This window comes from Castor canadensis, chromosome 16 (assembly GCF_047511655.1).
Source record: "Castor canadensis chromosome 16, mCasCan1.hap1v2, whole genome shotgun sequence".
Taxonomy (NCBI): domain Eukaryota; kingdom Metazoa; phylum Chordata; class Mammalia; order Rodentia; family Castoridae; genus Castor; species Castor canadensis.
This window is the reverse complement of record NC_133401.1, coordinates 30,098,234-30,120,845: the sequence shown is the minus strand read 5'-3', so window position 1 is coordinate 30,120,845 and position 22,612 is coordinate 30,098,234. Positions and strand designations below refer to the sequence as shown.

The 22,612-nt window shown below is 45.8% G+C and overlaps 1 long non-coding RNA gene across 7 annotated transcripts in view; it reads right to left on the bottom strand.

The window, feature by feature from the left end:
• LOC141418139 (uncharacterized) overlaps nucleotides 1-22,612 on the bottom strand; it is a 137,815-nt gene that overhangs the window by 77,050 nt on the left and 38,153 nt on the right. Inside the window, exon 3 of one of the 7 annotated variants that reach the window (XR_012442804.1) lies at nucleotides 12,610-13,509. The exons of the other annotated variants lie outside the window; for them this stretch is intronic. This is a non-coding gene — a long non-coding RNA (uncharacterized lncRNA). Of the gene's footprint in view, nucleotides 1-12,609; nucleotides 13,510-22,612 lie in introns of those variants that run through there. 7 annotated transcript variants of the gene reach the window in all.

Here is a 22,612-nt window from a genome sequence, read left to right as displayed (position 1 = left end):
GGTGAAATGGGCATTGGCAGACATCACCTGAATCATGAGCTTGTTAGAGCCCCTGGGGGTTCCCACCTTCACAACTTTAATGAATTCTCCAGGAGAGACTGACAGAAGAGTGAATGTGATCAAAGCACACTGTGCACATGTGTGCAAATCTCCTGATGAAACCCCTTTGCACGGTTCATATACACTTAATAAAAACCACTTCAGTCATGAACTGATTGGAAATGGAATCAGAGAGTCCCCACCCTGCCAGCTGCATTGAATTCCCCAGGGTCTACCAGCCTGGGACTTGCTCAGTTTGGGTTCTGGGTTGGTTCCCATCAGAGATGAGAGTCCCAAGTGGGAGCCCTAGGGTCTCTGTCCTTTACTCAGGACGTTCTCTCTCCATGATCCCTCTTGTTGGTGGTCTCACTCCCTTCTCTGTGTCACTCAGTTCTCCTCCTGATGCCCCCATGTCTCCCCATCCCCAATCTCCTTTTGGGATGGGAGGAAGGGGGTCTTCTTTGGAGTGATGCAGTTGTTCTGGAGCCAGATGGAGATGGTGGCTTCTCAGCATTGAAAACATACCAAATACCACTGAATGTATTTTCAGTTCGACTGGAAGATGGAATTATGGGGTCTATTGTACAGCGCAGCAACTGTAATTAACAGTAATATATGGTACTCTTGATCATTTCTACAAGTTTTTGTTACAAAAATGGTGAGTAGAACTGGGTGCCATGGCTTATGCCTGTAATCCCAGCTACTCAGGAGGCAGAGATCAGGAGGATCATGGTTCAAAGCCAGCCCAGGCAAATAGTTCGTGAAACCCTATCTCAAAAAATCCCATCACAAAAAAAGGCTGGTGGAGTGGGTCAAACAGTAGAGCACCTGCCCAGCAACTGTGAGGCCCAGAGTTCAAATACCATTACCACCAAAAAAGAAAGATAGGTAGGAGAGTGAATAGGTATGTTTATTGGTCTAATTTAAACACTCCGCAGTCAATACATACTATCCAAAATATCATGCTGTACATTGTAAATGTACACAACTTATCAGAGATGATAAATTTAAAAAACAAATTTAAAGAATTTTTATAAAAATAAAATTTCTAATTTTGCCTCAATAATTTTTTTTTTAATGCAAAGGAATTTGGCACCCAAATTCCATTTTGGAGTTGTGTTTCTTTCTTTACTGGAGGCCAACATATTTAGCTCATTTTTCTTCTGGAAAATCTCTGCCCAGGCTTGGCATGGTGGTACACACCTATAATTCCAGCTACTCAGAAAGAGGAGATCAGAAGGATCAAAGTTCAAGGCTTTGGCTAAGAAAAAGGTTACCGAGATCTCACAAGCCAGACATGGTGGTGCATATACCTGTCCGCCCAGCCATTCGGTAGACATAAGTAGGAGGATCATAATCTGAGGCCAACCCCAGGCAAAAAGCACCAGACCCTATCCAAAAAATACATAAAGCAAACAGGAGGGAGGGTACTAGTGGCAGGGGCAGGGCCATTGTAGAGGGTAATGGAGGGTGAGTATGGTGGGTGTATTTCTATACATATATGAAAAAACATTTAAAGAAACAAACAAAGCAAAAAGGGCTGGAGGCATGGCTCAAGTGGTGGAGCATCTGACTCTGAGTTCAAGCCCTAGGACCGCAGAAGAAGGAGGAGAAGGACGAGGAGGAGAAGATGAAGAACAAGAAGAGCAAGAATGAGAAGAAGAATAACAATAACAAGAAGAAGAACAAGAGGAAGAAGAGGAGGAGGAGGAGGAGGAAAGAATATTTCTGTCTACCTCACCCTCACCCACATGGTTCTTTGTCCCAGGGACAGGACCCACCACTATGCCTGAGAACATCCTTCGTCCTGTGTCACCAAACCCCAAACTCAGAACTTCCCTTCTCTCCACCTGGCAACCAGTCCACCTCCTGTCTTCATAACTCTGCCTCTGAAATAGACTTTTGCTTTTTAATTAATTAAAAAATATTTGTGAGGTACAATGTGACATTTTGATCGAGGTACACACTGATGATAATCAACTCAAGGTAATTACCATACCCATCATTAATTTTTGCCACTTCTTTATGGTGAGTGTGTTCAAAGCCTCCCTTCCAGTATTTTGGGATATTCCCGGTGTCACTGGTAACTACATCCACCCTGCCGAACGTTACAGGTTATTGTAAAAACATTACTCGCCATGTCCTGCTCCTTCCTTCTCAAAGGAAAATACAGGTCAAGCCCCCCAATGAGGCTTTCAGCTGATTCCTGCTTTTCTTGTGGTACATTCCCCCATTCACTGTAGCCCACCAGCCAGGAGACCCCAGATTTGCTCTTTAGAGAAATTTGTGAGTGCCAGTGATGTCAAAAGGCAGCTCTGTGGAGTTTCTCTTAAACTCAAGTCCACACAAATTTCTGTATTATTCCAGTCTACATCTGGGGTGGGCAAACTTTTTTTTGTTGTTAAAAAGCTACAAAGTAAGTATTTAGTCTTTGTGGGCTGGATGGCCTTTGACGCAATTGTTCAAGTCTGCAAGTCTGCCACAGGAAAACAGTGGCGGTCGCCATGTAACAAGTGAGCAGAGCAGTGTTTCAGTAAAGCTTTAAGGACACATTTCTCCATTGTCCTGGCTCCATCTCACCCACACCCCAGCATCTCTCCTCTCTTGTACAACAGGCACTCAGAAACTGTTTTGCTAAGCAGCATGACTTAGGCTTGCACGTTAACTGAAAGCAGGAGGAAAGCCTGACATCCCTGCCTCCATTCTGCTTCCATCTCTTTTGCTCTGAGTCACATTGGGTTCCAGGAAGGACAGGACTGATTGATAACATCTTTATGACAAGGGTCTGAAACTTCCTATAAGGAACAGCGGAGACTTGCAGGACAGACCACCTCACAAATGAGGACAATGACCTGTAATGACCTGGCTGCAACATGGAGCAGGAGCAATCATCCCATGGGAATCAGATAGCTCCCCTCTAGTGATGACAGTGATGATATCTTCTCCAGAACCCTTCACAGAACCAGGACTGGGATAATGGTCAGCCAGGCCACGCTCTGCCTGGGACTGTTTAATTATGTATACCTCTCCCTGTGGCCCAATCTTCGTCTGTTTAAACCTAATGCTCACATCAAAACTCCAAAGGTGGACTGAAACGCTTACCTGGCCTCTTCCTGAACTTGGCCCGCATATTGAGAAATCCCCTCTTTCTACCCTTCACAGTTCTTTAATTGTTGTATTGGGGTGAGTGGCCAGACCGGGCATGTGCATCCCCGGAGTTGGGCCTCTGGCCTAGGACTCTGGTTCCTCTTCCATCATTCCTGGTCTGTAGTTAACTTTCCTCAGAGAAAGATCTGTCAAAGGACCATCTGGCCTTCCTTGGAAGGTGGGTTCCCCTTGCTCTTTAGACACATCCCAGTCTTCAGGATCTGCACATGGGGATAGGGGTAACCCCAGATTTCCATGTGGGAATGGCTGGAGGGACAGTGTGGTCCGAGGTTGGGAGATTATAGAATCCTCCATGTTTGTGCAATGATGTTCACAGCTACCCAAAGCAGCCATTGGGAAAAGCTCACAGCGCTGTGGGTACAAGCATTTATACAGATAGGTCCAGGGGAGTAAGAGGGACAATGCCTTCACTGTTTGAGTTCTTGTCTCAATGTTTGTATAACTAGCTCAAACAACATGTCTGTGAGTTGGGTGCCATCGTGAGCCAACGTTGAAACTTTCCCATGTCGAAAAAACTCTGGAGTGGGAGCCACGATGAGCCCTGGAAACAAGTGCTCAACTCATCTCAGAACGAGGACTCGGGGTTTTCACCCCAGATACACCAGAGAAAACCAGTCACGAACACTACCCGGGCATATAGTCTACAAACACATGGCTACTATGAAATATTTTTCTGGTTTAGGAACAGGCGTCTGCAGAATACTAGCCACATTGTGCTGCTTCTGGGAAAGCCGTCCCCTTCCTGAGCTTGATGTCAATGTATATAGTGCTTGGACGGCAGCCGGCGTTCGGAGGTCGTTAATCAGGGAAAAATCTGCCGTGGGTAGTTGCCCTGGGGTTTTACTTGGCATCTTCCCCCAACTGACATCCTAAGAGCTAGTGTTCAGAGGTCGTTTGCTTCTTTTCAGTAGCAAGCACCATCAGCAGAACCTTCTTTTGCATTCAATTTTGGTCCAGGTGTTGCTTTGAACAACTCGAACTGATTGTTGATTGTGTCAGAGCAGAGGGCCACACAGGTAAGGATTTCTATAGGCATGGAGAATGCTCCATGAAACTTAACAAAGAAGCCAGTGAAGATAAAAGGAAGTGTGAATAAGCCTGTCTCACTAGATGCTGAAAAATTAGATGAAGAATGAATCCCATTGGAAGTAAAAATATCACAGCATATATATTCAAAGGAAGTTGGGCAGTAAGCACAGAATGCCAATATGTCAAAAAGGAATAAATGAACTTCAAAATAGAAATGCAGGAGGAAAAGGAGGGGAGGGTATGTACACACACAAACAAAAGAAAGAAGGGCTGGGCACCATAGTGCATGCCTGTAATCCCAGATACTCAGGAGGCAGAGACCAGGAAGATTGCTGGTTGAGGCCAGACCAGGCAAAAAGTTCGAGAGACCTCATCTTAACCAATGAGCTGGACATAAATAGGAGGATGGAGGTCCAGGCCAGCCTAGGCATAAACTGGAGACCCTATTTGAAAAATAAGTAAAGCAAAAAAGGCTGGGGGCATAATGTAAGTGGCAGAGTGCCTGTTAAGTAAGTGCAAGGCTCTGAGTTCAAATTCCAATACTGTAAAAAAGAAAGAACAGAAGGGAGGGAGGGACACCCACCACCTCTCTTGGGATCCAAAAACTGGACGTCAGAAGCAGAACGAGGTTCCGCACTCTCCCACCCCATCTGGCTGGAAGGACGAGAGGAGCAGCATCAGGGATGTAGAAGACATGAGGAGTGGACACTTCCGGGGCTCATGGGGCTGACTGTCTTTCCAGAAAGCACCCAACTGTGGCTCAGAGCTAGGCCACGGCAGAACTGAACACCTGAGAGCCCACAAACCCTCCTCTCTGGGGGATGGTCACAACAGGTCACAAGCCACTCACCACTGAAGCACAAGGTCAGATTGAACAAAAGCATCTTCAAGAGCTTTGACTGGAAAGATGAGGCAGCATTTTATTGCCACCAAAAGTGTCTTCCTTAAAAAATAAATGCTGTTTTCAGAGAACACTTCACTTCCAGTTTTATCTAATGATAGAAAAAATGTCAGGATATAAGCCTTTAAAGAGTCCAGAATTTCTCAACCTAGGTAGGACTGACCTTTTTTTATTACCATATTATCGTTGTAGTGGGGGTACATTGTGACATTTGCAAAAGTGCTTACAATAGATCAGAGTTGAGTTTACCCCTCCATCATTGTCCTCTACTTTTCTTCCCCCCTTTCCTGGAGTAGTTTCATCAGGTGTCATTTTTCCATCTTTATGCATGAGTGCATAATATTCCACCAAATTCGCCCTCCTTCACCCTTTCCTTATATCCTCCTCCCTTCTACTGTACCAAGCCCAGACACTACCTGTTTTACCTTCCTGTCCTCCATTTTTGAAAAAAGACATTTTTGTTTGTTTAAGATAGATACAGGGAGTTTCCTTGTGACATTCCCATGTATATATGTATTACAACCCAAATTGTTTCATCCCCTCCATTTTTCTCCTTTCTACCTTAGTCCCCCTCTTATGGTGATTTCAACAGGTTTAAAAATTCTATATTCATTCTTGTATAGAAAGTACTATCAATATTCACCTTCCTAACTTCCTTCTTTTACCCTCCCTTCCCTTAGTGACCTGTTTTTTCATAATATTGCTGTATTTGTAGGATTGATCTTGAAAACCAGGTAATTCTTAGCAGTTGGGGTTGGGCAGGGTATTTGTGCATCTCAGCATGTGGCATTGAGCACATTTTGAGGGCTTCATGTGGCCAGCAGCTAACAGGCTGGACAACAGGAGGAGTTGGAGGAGGAGGAGAGGGAGGAGGAGGAGGAGGAGATAGAGGAAGATGAGGAGATGGAAGAGGAGGAGAAGATGGAAGATGAGGAGATAGAGGAGGATGAGGAGGCAGAGCAGAGGAGATGGAGGAGATGGAGGAGGAGGAGGAAAAGGAAGAGATGGAGAAAGAGGAAGGAGGAGAAAGAAGAGGAGGAAGGAGGAGGAGATGGATAAGGAGGAGGAGTATGGATGAGGAAAAGGAAGAGATGGAGGAGGAAGAAGAAGAGGAAGAGGAAGGAAGAGGAGGCAGCAGGATGCCCAGCACAGGGTTGGGTTGGACAGGTGAGGTGGGATACAGATGCCAGGGGTTGAGTAGGGCATAGAATTCAGCTACTGTGACAGAAATCAGGGCTGTGTGGCTCATAAATAGCAGCTATAATGTCTCTCAGTTTGGAGACTGAGAAGTGGTGGTCAAGAATGGTTCTGACGTGGTGAGGGTGCTTCCTGAATCACAGATGACACCTTCTATGTGTCCTCATGTGACCAAAAGAGGTGCAGGGAGCTCTTGGGGCCTCCTGTCCTCCTGTACAAAGGTACAAATCCCACCGGAGAGTCCCAACCTCATGACCTATCACCTCACCTCCTACCACCACATGGAGGACAGGACTATTAATCTGGGGATACACATTCAATCTGTGGCAGGGAGACAAGGGTACATGAATTTCCTATAAAGCTGTGAGTCAAACAATTCAACCATGGAGAGTCTGCAGAGTGGAGAGGGAAAAGCCTTAAAGAAATGTCACACTTGTGGATTTGTCACCCTGAATGACAGGGTCCACAGAGAGGGAGGAATAACCAGGAGGGCTCACAGAAGAAAGAAAGACGTGAGGAGGAGTGCTTTTAAACAGCAGGCTGAGTGTGTAGTTTTTCAAGTCTGGTGAGAAAGATGAGTCGGGTGAGGACAGGACCTGGCAGTGGATTTGGTAATGGTGAAGCCTGGGGCTCTAGCCCCCTGTGGGACTGAAGGGGGTGTGAGTGGACAGACAGGAGGCAGAACAGCCTTGTATGGGGCTCAGCCACATGTGGCTCTGACAAGGGAGGGACATTGCTGCAGGAAGGCACTGAGGGGCAGGGCTCTGCTTCACAGATGGAGCCATGGTACTTTTCCAGGAACACTCAGGCCACCAGTTTCAGTGGGGATCCTGGCCCCATGAGACTAGAGGAATGCAAGGGGTGTCCACCCTCATGGTCTTCCCTCGGAGGGGGGTGAGAATGGAGCCCTGGGATGGTGGGTGGGGACAGAAGCTGTGAATCAGGATGGTGCGGGCTTGTTATCACAAGTCTCTCTCCTCCCTGCCTTTGTTCCCTCTGTGACCCAAGCCTCCTACTGGGTGGGGCCACAGCTGTGACCAGGATCCCTGTCTGGGGAGCCCCAGGTGCCTCTCAGACTCCACACCTGAGAATCAAGGCCGGTCACTCCAGCAGCTCAGTTCTCAGCTCACAGTTGTCCTCTCCTCCTCGCCATGCCCTTGTCTGTGCCTGGAGAGTCATAGCAGCTGGGGCCACACTGCTATCCTGCCCTTTCCTGCATTCACTCCCCTGCAGGTGGCACAAAACTTCCAAAGGGAAGTTGGACTCCAGGCCCCATTGCTGTGAGTTCAAGAACATTCTCCTTCCCAAGTTCTAAACCCTAACATGATGGGTCCTGAACAGACTTCCCCATGGCATGCCAGGCCAAGCCAGGCTGACAGAGAGATGATGACAGACACACAGGAGGATCTGGAGTTCCAGGCCACCCTGGGCAACATAGAAAGATCCCATCTTTAAATATATATATATATATATATACACACACACACACACATATATATATATATATATATAAAATGGAAAGGAAGACTTTTATGTTGGACTGACAGATTATTTACATAAATATTCTTATTTTTCATAGCAACAAAATGAGGAGTAAGAGATGAAGGCAAGAAAGTAGAAAAGATTGATGGAGAATGAGTTTGGTGTTATTTTAGCTGAAAAGGGAAGGGAACCAGGCGTGGGTACAAATGGCTCATTGGAGGACACTCGGGGTGCCTGCAGCTCTCTTCCTGGTTGTCCTGCTGAAACAAACCCGTATCTACTCCGAATTCAGAAGAAGAGCTTAGAATGGAAGTATTTCTGCACAGAGCCAATTGGCTTGGAATTAAAAAAAGACTGAGCTAATGTTTTCTGGACCTTTCCCCGTGGCTTCATTTGGAATTTGTTAGTCAATCCACTGGGGCCCACAGCACAAACACAAACCTCACAAGTTCATCCTGTCTTCTTAATGCTTACATCCCATGATAAGATGAAGGGTCAAGGGAATATATGCTGAGATAAATAAATGTACACAGAGATAAAGCCTCAAAGAAGGGTTTTTCCTCAAATGAGGAGTTACAGAGCCTAAGCAGGGAAACACAACTCAAGTTACCAAATGGGTTCATTTATCAGATTTTAAGAACAAGCAATCAAATTTGCCAATTCTAGGATACTGGTTGTGGTTCCTGTGTTCATTCACTTCAAAAATTGGGAAACAAGATGAATTGTGTCCCTATTAAAGAGTTACAAGCTAGAGGATGGGTGAGGTGGTCATGCCTGTAATCTCAGCTACTCAGCAGGCAGAAGTAGGGGAATCATGGTCCAGGCTCAACCCTGGGCAAAACCTTGAGATCTTACCTGAAAAATACCAAAAGCAAAAAAGGGCTGGAGGAGTGGCTCAAATGGTAGAGCACCTGCCTAGCAACTGTGAGATCCCAAGCTTGAACCCTAGAATTGCAAAACAATTAAAGTTCCAAAGTGATTAATTTTTGTGATCAAAAGCAGAAGAAACAAAAAGTTAAAATTCTTGTTTTATAGGATAAAAGAAGGGGTATAAATTAACCTGAAAAGTATCAAAGGTAGCCCAGGAGTAAATATAAACAAACATGAATTTCTAAAAGTATAAGTTTATCCAAAAATTAAAATTTCAAAAGGGGGGAACTGAAAGGAAGAAGAAGAAAAAAAAAAGATTTCACCCAGGTATACTGGCTGGTGTTTGTAATCCTAGCTACTTGGGAGTCAGAGATTGGGAGGATTGTGGTTTGAGGCCAGCCCAGACAAAAAGCTCACAATGCCTATCTCAACCAATAAAAGCTGGTGTGGTGGTGCTGTCATCCCAGCTATGTGGAAAGCACACCGATTGGAGGACCACAGTCCAAGCTGGATCAGGCATAATCTTGAGACTCTATCCCAAAAATAACCAAAGCAGAACGAGCTGGTGGAGAGACTCAGGCAGTAGAGCATCTGCCTAGCAAGCACAGGGCCCTGAGTTCAAACCCCAGTACCACAAATAACTAAACAGAAAGACTGCATGTAAGCAACTGGCATGTTTAGTCTGTTTCCTGGCAGAACCAGGGGAGCCCTGAGCACTAAGCACCATGGTCAGGAGCCTCGTGCACCTGCTGAATGTCACCATGATGCAAGTAATCCAGCTCCCTCTTGGCCTGGGGCAAAATTCCACAGCTGAGATTTACTGAGACACAGAATCTGGCAACTGGACCTTATTAAAAAAAATCCAAGCACCCTGTTTCAGTGCCCATCAACTTCTTTTTAAGGAAGTTGGATTCAAACTCCATTGTTCCTTACTAGCCATGGGAATGTCTTTATCTTGCTGTGAAACACATCACACGGAAAGCACGCTGTGTCACATAGACCTGAGCTCTATGAAACCACACCAGACACGGACCCTTCAGACATCACCAACGCTAAGGAAAATCACCCAAAATCACTTCTCCAAATGATCATTTTTGCAAATGGTTAATTCCTTTCAATGGTCAAAATTTGTCAAATTCACTGGATTAGTCACGCAACAGCAAGAACCAAAGAAGAATGGTGCTTTCTCCTGACTCCTCCTGGACATTACCAGAGGGTGGAAAGGGAGCTTTTGGAAGCTCCTGTGATTTGACTTAACGTTTTACCTTTGTTTTGGGGGTAGTTTAAGTTTTAGTTCAGACTAAATGTTGGGTGCACCTGCTTCTTGGACCCAAACTGAAGTCCAGGGTGTTCTGGGAACTTTTATATCTGAAAATGGCAATTTCTGGGTGCTCATTCCCACAGCATGTTCTGTAGGTCTTCAAAGTCAAGGGCATTACGAATGGTAGAAGGGGTCCCTGTCATCAACCTCTCTGTCCTTTTGAAATTCTCTGAACTTACAGATCAATCACTGTGCTCACACAAATGCTTTCCACCTATTTTTTTTTTAATATTTGAGAATGTTTTTAAAGCATTCTGCCTGTGATAGGAATTCCACTCAAACCCAGTAAGTCATGAAGCTGGGCTTACAAATCAGCTTCAAGCCTGAGATTGACCTGCCAAAGAGGAACAAAACCCAGAGGGAAACCCAAATTAATTTCCATCGAATCCAAAACCAAAGAGTCAAAGAAAACAACTAGCCTTGAAGTCCCTGAGCACCATCCCAGGCAGCGTGATTGGGTGAAATGTTTGCAAATGTGTAATGACAATTAGTTGACAGCAAATCCATAACAAGGCAAATTGTCCTTTTGGCAAATCCTGTTTCCAACTCCTTCCAGAATGGTACCTGCTGTACTCAGTTTCCTGATTAGAGATGTCACTCCGTCATCTTCTTCTGCCTTCCTGAATCAACCAATTCTCCTCTTCCTGTATTTCCTGTCTGCATTTAGACATGTCATGATGTCCCACATATTTTTTTAAGAAATGCTCTGTAGATCTGATCCCTCCCGGGGTGCAGCCCACCTTTGCTCCTCTTTGGTCAGAGAACCCCCAAAGCATGGCTGCCCTGCCCCACCCCATCCTCTCTTTCCTGAACCCATTGCCATCAGGATTCTGTTTCCATCCCCATTCAGCCACTCTTGACAAGTTTGCTCAAACATTTCCATTCTTCCAAAGTCAATGTCAATTCTCAATCTAACTCTGATCCAACTTCTTTTGTTCCCAATCTCACTTTTTTATTAGTGCATATTGGTTGTACGAAGTGAGGGGTTGCATTGTGACATTTCCACACACGTAGGTGATGAACTTTGATCATATTCACCTCTACTAATCATTCTCTTTTGTCCTCCTACCCCATCTGCCTGACTCAGTTTTTCCTTTAAACATATCCAGGATCCAATCAGAGCCACCTCCATCACAGCGGGCCACTCCAAGGAGCCACCAACTGTCTCCCAAGCCACTCCAGGAGCCTCACGATCACTGTCCCCATATCTGTTCCCTCTTGCCACATGACTATCCACACAGCACAGAGCTTTCTTTAGAAGTTGCACATGAGCAGCCACCGGGCAGAGCAAAGCCACCCAGGACGGCTCCTGCTCAGAGCAAAGCCCAGGCTCCTCTCCTGTGCCACGTTGTCCCAGGTGACAGTGGCCACACTTCAGTCTGCTCTCATCTGCCCCACTTCCCACTCTGTGTGTCCCCTTCCCACCACACAAAGCACTGTCCTTCCATCTGGGATGCCTCCACCTCCATGTGTGGAGTCTCTGCTCCTCCTGCCCTTCTCGTCACTCGCCCTGACAGAATGGACTCCAGAGATCAGGTGTCAAGTCAGCGCCCCCACTGGGAAGCCTTCCAGACTGCACATGGCAGCCCCCACTCCACTCCTCCACCACCACCACCGACACCACCCCATCCAACAAGTCACCTTGCTCTGTGATGATACTGTGTGACAACAGATCGCTACTCTAGCGAACACTGAGACTCCATGCTATCGTGCTGTCACAGGCTGGTTAGAGGAGGACACTGCACATCTTTTTCCTTTTCACATTTACGTATTGATAAAAGATTGTGCATATTCATTTCACACTTAAACTTCGTCCCTTGTGCAAATGTTTGCGCACCGTGGACGGCCAGGTGGAGCGCATTGAAGTAAGTTAACGTCATTTTCTCGTGGCAAGAACACTTCACACCAACTGTCCAAGTGGTATTATGCATTGCATTATAACATTTTATATCATGAAATATGGTCACAGTATGGGTTATTCTAACTCGTGTTATGTTACCTATTACGCTGTGTGATGTTGCCAAACGCTTTGCCATTGCACATTGTGTCACATTGTGTTACATTGTGTTACACTGTATCTTGCATTGTCACAGTAAATTGTATGCCATACTCACACATGCTACATTGTATATGGTACCAAGTACCAGGCATAAGTATGTATTCCCAGGCATTCCTGTGTATTTATTACCATGTTTTATGCATTGTCATTGTACTATGCCATGGGGATAGAGCTTCTGCTCTCTCCTGTTTTGATCCCAACACTCAGAATGGCACTTAGTAGAAACTCCACAAATGCAAGGTCGTTGACACAGTTTCATCAGTTTTCTAAGAAAAATACTTGTGATCAATCAGCAGATTGGGACTTTGACAACTCTGATCTGGCTCTTATCCATAATGGTGTCAGGTTCTCCCTGAGAAGTGTTTGATGATGGCTCTCTGAGCATCAAGTTGCCGCAGCCATCAGACCATTGTCATCCAGTACACCCTCAGGTGTCTGTGCTCAGCACAGATGGGCAGGGAGGACTCATGGCAGGTCACTATCTTCAGGAAATTTAGAGCCCTGGTCTGGAATGCAGCAGCAGGCAATAAAAAATGACTGATGGCAGAAGTGAGGGACTCCACATGGCACCTATGCAATGGTCCCCCTGCCAAAACCACATGTGGCCTGCAGGCACCTGGGGAAAGATGCGCCAGCCTCCACGCAAGGGTGAGCAAGGGGCACGCAGAACTGAAAACAAATTGATCAGGTCAAAGAGATTAGCATTTTATTTATTTTTAATTTTTTATTAGGATATATTTGTTGTACAGAAGAGATCCATTATGACAATTTCAAATAGGCTTATATTGTACATTGGTCAGATCACCTCACCATCTCTCCCACAAGATTAGCATTTTAAAGTACATTGTTAGAAACCAGGCCATGGGGTAGCTCTAGGAGTAGAAAGAGGGATAGGCTGGACATTGTGGTCATGCCTGTAATCCCAGATATTTAGGAGGTAGAGATGGGAGGTTTGTAGTTTAAGGCTAACCCAGATGAAAAAGTTAGTAAGACCAGATTTCAAAAACCAAGCTGTGTGTGGTGGCTCACGCCTATAACCTTAGCTACTCAGGAGGCAGAGATCAAACCCAGCCTGGGCAAATAGTTCATGAGACTATTCCATCATAAAAAAAAAAAAGGTGTGAGGCCCTGAGTTCAAACCTCAGCACCACAAGAAAGAAGAATGTAAAACAAAGTAAGCTTTGTAGCATTGGTTTGTAATATACAGATAAATTAATTTCCTTTACACAAAATAAAACCACCACATATGTTCATGATTAAAACCAAAACAACACAAGAGAAGTATTTTTTAAGACTAACTTTTCAAGCTTTACTTACTGAGCAGCTCTGAGTGGAGTCCAAGGCTGAGCTAGTGGTTTGTTCAATCCTCACTGAGCATGGCTAACCCACACCCCGGTACAGGCATGGGGAGGCGTCCACCATCTCGTTTTCTGGTTTTTCACCCTAAAGTATCAAATGGTAGTGAGAAGCTACAAACTCAGGACACAGACTGTAACAAATGGTCTTCCCACAAGAATTTGCACAAAGGGATTTGCTGATACCCTACAAAAGCAGCAGCACTGGGATAATTCAACATTAGCAGAACTTGAAGGACACATTATCGCAATTCACCCATCTCCTGCATAGGTGCTTTCTTTTTCATGTCTGTCTACCAAAAAAAAGAAAAAGCAAAAACAAAAAGAAGTGACCTGACCATGAAAAGACAAAGCCAGATGCTGATTTGAAAATTGTTACTCCTTGTGACCGATGATGAAGCCAATAGGAGAAAAAAGAAAAAAAAAAAACAGGTTTTACTCTTATGGAACAAATAAAGGTCTATAAATTAGTTTCAACTAATCAGACCTAGCACATGAAAAAAAAATAAGAGCAAATTCTGGTTTGTGTCATATTTTTTTTCAAGTCAAGGAAAAGAAAACAAGGTTGTCAGGACTGAAAATTAGAGAGAGAAGCTGACTATAAACAGGTCCCAGGACAGATGGTGTGTGTGTGTCTGTTTACCATCAGGAAGTGGACATTTCAAGCACTGGCCGCATGGCTCTGAGGGTCCGGGAGCTTCGGCCTCCTGCCTAATTGCCCTGCATTGTATATATTTCTTGGAATCCAGCCTGGCTTTTCAGCAGGAGGGAAAAATCCCTTGGTGGGTCCATGAACTGAATTCGCCTTTGGAAATGAGACCATGTGTTAAAAATCAAACTCCTTGTTTTGATTTGTACCAACTTTCCAATCTGCCCCCAACTCAAGGTCATTGTCCCTCACCGGGGAGATGTGTGATGTTGGGGTCTGTACTTCTTGTCCCTCTCAGAGGCATGGACTCATCACTGATGAGATGGGTGCAGGATTCCTTGTGCCTGGCCGGGTGTCCCGGGGCACCAGAGGCCCCACATGGGGATCCAGCAATGGGGTGCTGGTTCCCCCCACACCTCAGCCCTATGACAGGCACTGTTTAAGTTCCTGGCACCTCATCCCAGTCATTTTAGTGCTATGTTCCACTTTAAAAAAAAATAACCTTTATTAGCATAAATTAATTTTACAAAAGAATTTCATTGTAATATTTCCATATACACTTGTAATGAACTTTGATCAAATTCACACTATCTGCAATACTCTTTCTTAATCCTCTCCTTCCTCCCCCCTTTTGTCAGTTTTTAGTGGGTTTCATGGTGCATATAACCCACTTCTGTCATGGTTACCCCATCACCCTCTCCTTCCCCCTCCCTCCCCACTGGTCCCCCCACCCCGAAACAGTCCCCTTTTTACAATCATGCCAATTATTATTGGTTTTTGGTCTAGATTCTGCATATGAGCAAAACACATATATTTATGTCTTTCTGAGTCTGGCTTTTCTTGCTCAACCTTATGGTCTCTAGTCCCATCCATTTTCCTGCAGACAATATCATTTCATTCTTCACCAGTGTCCCCTTCACCTTAGCCCTCTTCCCCTCCACAGTGTCAGTGACCATGGCAGACCCATGCCCAAGAATATTGGGTGGAAATTCCCAGAAACAAGCAATTCTGAAGGTTTAAATTGTTCTGAGTAGCAGAACAGAAGTTGGCACCATCCTTCCCAGGAGGAGGTCATCATTTTGTCCACCATGTCACACTGTCCGTGTCACCTGGGTTATCAGAGCCACATCCTGACCTGGTGCCACAGACTTGGGATTGCTCAGCAATGTCCCCAGGATACAGAAAAATGGGGGTGGCCCCTCAGATGCTCCAAAGGAGAAGCCAAAAGTGCTTCCTTGAAGTGAAATGGTCAAAGTCCTCAACATCATAAGGAAAGAAGAATATATTGCTGAAATGTGCAGTATCATACATTGAGATTCACACCATTTTGCTTACAGTATCTGGTGACATGGTTCTGATTTACTATTCTGCTACTCTCCTACTGTGCCTGATTGATCTGTTGAATCTTATCATAGGATAGGAAAAGACATGGCGGCTGATAGGTCCAGACCATCCGCGCTTCCAGACATGTCCTGGGCTTCCTGGATCATATTCCCTGTAGAGAAGAGGGGATGGCCATAGAAGCAGATGTGGTCCTTGTCCTCCTGGAGTTAAATTCAAATGATGAGGGGGAACAGAAGTAACTAATAACTCAAGCAAAGGTAAATGTCACTGTCTACAGACAGAAGCACCAATGGCTCTTTTGTTTTTCCTTTTTTTGGGGGGGAGGGGTGCTGGGACTCAAACTCATAGCCTCACACACGCTAGGCAAACGCTTTGTGACCAAGCCTCCTTCCCAACCCCACGGATGGCTCTTAAACACACTAAATCATCCATCAAGAAAGAAGCCATCAAGAAAGAAGCACAAAAGAAACCCACGACACGTCGTTTCCCACTGGGCAGTTGGGCCACGATTGAACCTTGGTCATATGTGTGTTGGGGATGGAGCTGAGAAAGAACCCAGTACATGGGTAGGCTGGTTAGGGATTGGGAGGTGAGGAGCCTGAGGTTGAAGAGAAAGTGCACCACACTTGCTAAAGGTCCAAACTCACATGTGCTTTGACTCTGTGATTTTTACATGGCCTACACCCTGTTGTGAAAGGGCTGGTATGCAAAGTTTTACACCAAAGGACTGTTTGTAACAGCAAGAAATTGGAAATGTACCCCAGTGTTTTCCCATTGGGGCTGGTTAAATGAACTTGGATAAATCCATTCAAGAAAAGAATAATTTCCCCCTCTTCCTCCTCTTCCTCCTCCTCCTTCCTCTCTCTCTTTCTCTCCCTCTCTCTCTCTCTGACTCCCCAGCTAATTCCTCATTTCCCCAACAGGTCCCCCTTCAATAAATGCTCTGCAGCCCAGGCTGGCCTTAAACTCAAGATTCTCCCATCTCAGTCTTCAGAGAGCTGTGATTGCTGCTGTACACCACCACGCCCAGCTCCCCTAATAAAGCTCTTGCACATTTGAAATTGTTTGGTGTCAGCTTCATGGAGGATGCATGCAGGACAATCACTAAGGTATATTGTTAGAAAATAAAAGCAACATGCCAGCTGGGGGTGGTGGCTCACTCCTGCAATCCCAGCGGAGGCAGGAAGGTCTTGAGTGGGCCTTATAACACTTGTGCCACTTCACCAGCCCCTTTTACTTCTGTGTTGGTTCATTTGTTCTTGCTTTTACCTGGGGCCAGCTATGGACTGAGATTCTCCTCCCTATACCTCCCATCACAGTTGGAATTACACATGTTCTATCACACCTAGTTTCTGTGTTGCAATGGGGTCTTGCTAACTTTTTGCCCATCATGGCCTCAAACCATGATTCTATATATCTGCCTCCTGAGTAGCTGGGATTACAAGTGTGAGCCCCTGTGCCCAGTGTGTCCCAACCTTCCTTGCTATGAGTCAATGAAATGAATGAAACGCCATTTATGATTCTTATATTGATAGACAAAGCATCTCCAAAATATTTTGCAATTTCCAATAAAAATGTGCACTTTTCTGAGTATTTCTATACAGTTAAATTGCAGGAAATATAGTTAATGTGGAGAGTTCAGTCTGAGAGTTGAACCCCACTCATCCCGTTCCAATTTCCTGTCTCCCTCATAGGGTAAGTTGAGCCTCTTTCTGTGACTCTTACTGGTCTTTTCTCATTCTTCTTTCATTTGTGTGTTTCTCATTTTGCTCCCATGTCCTGTTTTTCTCCTAAGCTGGAATTACCATCCTGGTGCCATCCTCTCCAAATCCTGCGCCACTGATGTCAACTTATAAGGATCAAAGTTGAAACATGAGAAGGAGAATGGGACAAAATGGCTGCCTTGCAGAGTCCCAGGGAAGGCTGGTCTGAGACTGGCTTTGGAGTGAGATGTGCCAAACAGCCGAGGAGCTGAGGGATTAAAGTCTTTCTTCCATCTGGAACCTGGCGGCAGAGAAACAGTGACCACATTGTGCTCCTTCCCGGGAACAGCGCTCGTTGCCTGGCTACCCTGCAATGTATATATGACTTGGCAGTTGGCCTGGCTTTGTAGCTCAGAGGAAAATTCCAGGGTGGGATTCAAGCTGTTTCCAGCAACAAATGGGCTGAAAGGCTTTAACCCCTTCTTCCTGAGGGGCTTGTCAAGAGGGGAGTCCAGGCCCAGGTAATACTGGCCAGGTGGTGGTCAGACTTCCAGGGACTGCCATTTCGTTCTCAGCAAAAATGGGCTGAACAGGACCCAACATGGTGACAGGGACTGTGGAATACATGAGTTTTATAAGCCACCTTGGCATTTCTGAGACCCAGAGTTCAGATCAGGGTCTGAATATGGATTCAGACATATCCTGGCTCAGATGCTCCAGTTTGGGGGCCTTGAGATGCTGGTTTTTTACTCCTCTGGGTGCAAGGTCCTTGTCAGCAAGTAAAGCAATCACACTGCTCTTGGTTGGCTTGTGTTGACTGTTCAACACATGGAAGCCTGCCTCAGAGCAGGAAGGTGACAGGAGAATCATTTTCCCTTATGATTGGCTGGTCTTCCTTTCACTGACATGAACTTCCATTGATAGGGTCCAGGGCTTTGCCACAATTCCCCAAGCTAGTATTGAATTATGAATGTACCATTCCCACAAGGTCCCATGTCCTCAGAGCACATCAGGCTCTGGCCTCCCTGGTCTTCATTTTGTCCTTTGATAACACCAAGATAATTCCTCCCTGAAAATCACCTTCCCCTCTGTGAAAGGCCAGCTCCTTCTCACCCAGCTGGGCGCAGGTTCAATGTCGTCTCCTCTTCTCCCAACTGCACTTTCTGATCAGCAGCTAAACCCAGGCCTCCAAACCTTGGTCCTCCCCAGACTGACCCTCAATGATAATGGGCTCCCCAAAAGTGCACCCCAACCTCCACACACACACATGTTCTGTAGCCCCCCCAATGAAAAATACTCCTCAATACTACTCAGAAAATTATCCTGTGTACATTGAGGTGGGCATCCAACCTCTATTTTCACTTTATTTTAAGAATTTCTGTTTTACCTAGGGAACCTGACTGCCTCCCACTCTTGGCCTATACAGTTGAAGTGGAAATGACATTAGTTCCCAACATGGGAAAGAACAGGCGTCCCAGGTCTGGTCAATCAGCATCTCAGGAACTGACTCATGGATGGGCTTGAAATGTTGGTGGAACTATTAGAGCAGAGGCACTGTTTCCACTGGGGTTGTCTAAGTGGTAGCATCCTTACCTGAAGACACTGGCAGCCATTTTTGTCTCCTTGAGAGGAGACCTGGGGGTAGAAAGAAGTCAGATGAGAGTAAAACAGGTCCCAGAGACAAATGAGACATGAGGTCAGAACTTGGTAACAACATTTGAAACTCTGCCTCCATCAGTACTGAATCTTCCTGAACTTTACAGATATTGAATCAATGTAGTCTCTCCTATTTTTTAAGACAATTTGATTTTGTTTTTCTGTTGTTTAAAGATGAAATAGCTATTACAAATAAAACCCTAGTCTCAGGCCCTTGCACCACTCAAATTTGAAACATTAAAGTTATCCCTTACTCCTCCCTCTTCTCCATTCCCCATATCCAGGATCGCCATGTGTTGTTGAGAGATAAATGTCTACTCATAAATGTCCGTCCATCTCTTTCCTGCTTTCCAATCTTCTGTGCTCATTTACTGCCTCTCACGATGTCACATACACATGTCCCTGGTCGTATGACAAGTCCACCTCACTCTCCATTCTCCACTGCTCCTTTGCCTTCATTCTTTCTTGCTCTCTATACCATTCAATCCCTAAAAAGAGCGTCCTTCCAAAACAGAAGCTGAACACTGTCAGTCCTGTGTTAAGAAACACTTCTCTAGTGAGGAGTTCCAGAAACACTAATGGTTAAAGCTACACACACACACATAATTAATTAATTAATTAATCAATTAGTGAATCCTGTAGTTGAAGAAGCCAGAGGTCATTGGCTTCAGGCATAGCTGGACCTAACTCCTCATTGGAGACCCCTACACCCATCTTTAGGCTCTGGTCTCCCCAGCAGGAATAGTTCCCACCACGTACAGCAAAAATCTCCAGGGCTGCCCCTCATTGGCCCAAATAGGGTTACATGTTCCATCCCTGAGCCAATCACAGTGACTTCTACTGACCAGGAAGAGGGGCTACATTAACTCTACAGGCTGAGAAGGTTGCAGAGGGGGTTCTCACAAAGGGATTTTGATGGTAAACGAGTGAAGACTGGGTAAAACCTTATACCCACTACACCCACCCAAGGTGTACCAGCATTTCCGGAGTGGAACCCTCTATCATCCTGGCTCTCCTGACTGCCTGTCACCAAGACCTTTGCACGCTAAGTAGAACAAATGACATCAGTGTCCTTGACTGAGATCCTGAGACTTTTGCTTATTTCTGCCCTCAACGTAACATGCTTATTCTTCCTCTTTTTCTTATTTTTTCCCATCGGCATCTGTTCAGGTTGGGGCCTTGTCACACTGGGGGGTCACTTTCTCTAAGAAGCAGCTCCTAAACCCCACAGAACAGGGTCCTGTGCCCATGGTGGGTCTGGGGATTTAATCTGTGTTGCACGCCTCCCTATTTCTTTGCAGAAACTCATCCCATCCCAGGTTTCAGAGACCACCTCACTTCCACCCATATTCCTACCACAGGAGCCTATTGAAGCATTTTTCCTGTGTGGCTGGCCCTGGGTGAGCATGTGACTATAGCCAGACCAGCTAAGGGCTTCCTTCTATGGACAAGTGACCAGAGCCTCCTCCATGTGGACAGGTGACCTGGGAACAGCATCAGGCTGACCTCATGGGGAAGCCTTGCGTGACAGCGCCCTGCCAGCAGGCAGACTCAAGTGGTGCAGAGACAGCTGCTGGCTATGTTCCACCACCCAGGACGGCATCCCCTCCCACCCTGGGAGCTGGTTCACAGAGCCAAGAAATTCCCCTCTTTGCCTAAACTAGTTTGAGTCCTTTCTGTCATTCTTACCTCCCTGTGCCCTAAGGGGCCCTGCCATTCCACATGTACTGACTGAATAACCCTCATCAGGGGTAGGTAGGGGGACTTGAGGTATAAAAATTGGGACTTCTGTGTTTTACAACCAGGAGAGTCTTATAAGATGGCCCAGAGGGAAGTACCTCCATGTGCTGTGGTTCATGCATACTGAACAAATTGGTTTGTTTTTTATTTTGAAGTCAGGTCCTCACACTTGCTAGGTAGGTGCTCTACCACCTGAGCCAACACCCAGCCCTTTTTGTGTTATTTTTCAGGTATATTCTCGTATTTTTGTCTGGGGTCAGCCTCAAGCTCTGGCCTCCCCAAAATCGCTGGGATTACAGGTGGATGCCACCACAACCAGCTTATTTGTTCAGATGGGGGTCTCAGCCTCAAACTGTGACCCTTCTGAGGTCACACATTGATTTTCACATACAAATCACTAACATCTGGTTAAGGGACATGTGCACATAGTGGTTATGTGCTGGTGGAGAATCCTGTTCAGAAAGAACTGAATTTGGAGACTGAGTACAATGTATGCAGGCTGAGGAGGGCATCTGGAGTCACAACACCTCAACACTAATTCCAGCCCCATTCGTTATATGCTGTGTGCCCGAAGCTAGATACACTAAGTTCTCTGCTCCTTCCTCCATGAAGTGAGGACAATCATCAATGGGCATGAAGTCACAGGGCTTGGGGTGAGGAAAAAGTAAGAAAAAAAATCCATGCAAAATGCTGCAAGTTTAGGGAGAGCCTGGTAAGTTCAACCCCATTTCCTGAATGTGGTGTAGAAAGAAACAGGTGGAAATGTTTGGGAGGCCAACAGAATGTGTGAGTAAAGAGGGAAAATATGACCATGAGCCTGGATTAAGGGACAGGAGAATGTCACTATCTGAACACAAGCATGCCTTGATTTTCTTATAATAGTTCTATGGATCACACCCCATACGCTGTCTTCACCCGCCAGGTGCGTTCTGGGATTCACCGAGCCTGGCTCCTGTTTCACATGGCTCAGGACTGGTGACTCCAGGGATGGGACAGACACAAGACCCAAGCCAGGCCCTGTAAGCCCCACTGAGCCTCTTGCTGGAACCATCGAGAAAGAGCGGCTCTTCCCAGGAAGAGCACTGCCAGCGGCCACCCTCTTGGGGGCTGGAAGATCCCCAGAATGAGAACAAGGCCACGGAAAATAAAGCAATCCCAGGATGGTGTAGAGGCCACATTGTGAGATGGGCTTTGAACACCTGTGCCTGGCAGAGCCCTAGTGGACACACCACGCCCTGTCTCTCCATCACCTCAGCTGGACCAATTTGGACCGGTTTCTCTCACTTGCATCTAAGAATCAAATGCACAACATAGATGGGTGTCAGGATTCTCATTCCATCTTCTACATCCCTTAACTTCATTTTTGTAAGGGAGGAGAGAGAGACAGAGAGAGAGAGAACAAGAGAGACAGAGACAGAGAGCAAGCTCCTCCCCCCCCTTTGTCCTCATGGGTGCTCTTTGGACGAACATATTTTAACTTTGACACACATTACCAAAAGCACCAGGAAGGCAGATGCTCCACGCATGTGCCTACCTCGGGTTCACAGGGACGTCCGGGTCCGGTCCCTCACCAACTGCATGTGGTGGATATTTTCATCTTTCCTCGTGTACCATGGTGGAAAACATGGGCCCGTTTGATTTTAAGACCAGTTACCCGATCACAAATGAGGCGAGGCCTCTCTGTGTGTGTTGCTTGGATGAGGGGTTTTTGTTTGTGGACACCGCTCAGGTACTTTGCACTGGTTTTATAATTAACAGGTCAAGCTGCTCTTACTGACCTGACGCTGCGTTTGGACATTAGTGAGGTTAGAGGTTCCTTTGACCTTCACGTTTCTAACAATGAACTTAACCTGTTGGACTTATTTGATCTTTTAAAGCTTGTGTTTTCCCTCTCTGCATGTGTAAACTTTTTTTAAAATGTGGTAAAATACACAGAAGTTCTTTTGTGAGTTCTCTGGATCACAGTAAATTAGCCCGATAAGTACAAGAGCTGATTAGTCAGAGAAAGGGGACAAGGGTCACTACATGTCCATCACACAGGGTCTTCCTGGACACTGCAGACAGAGGCATGAGTGTTGACACCTTTAGATGAAGAGTGC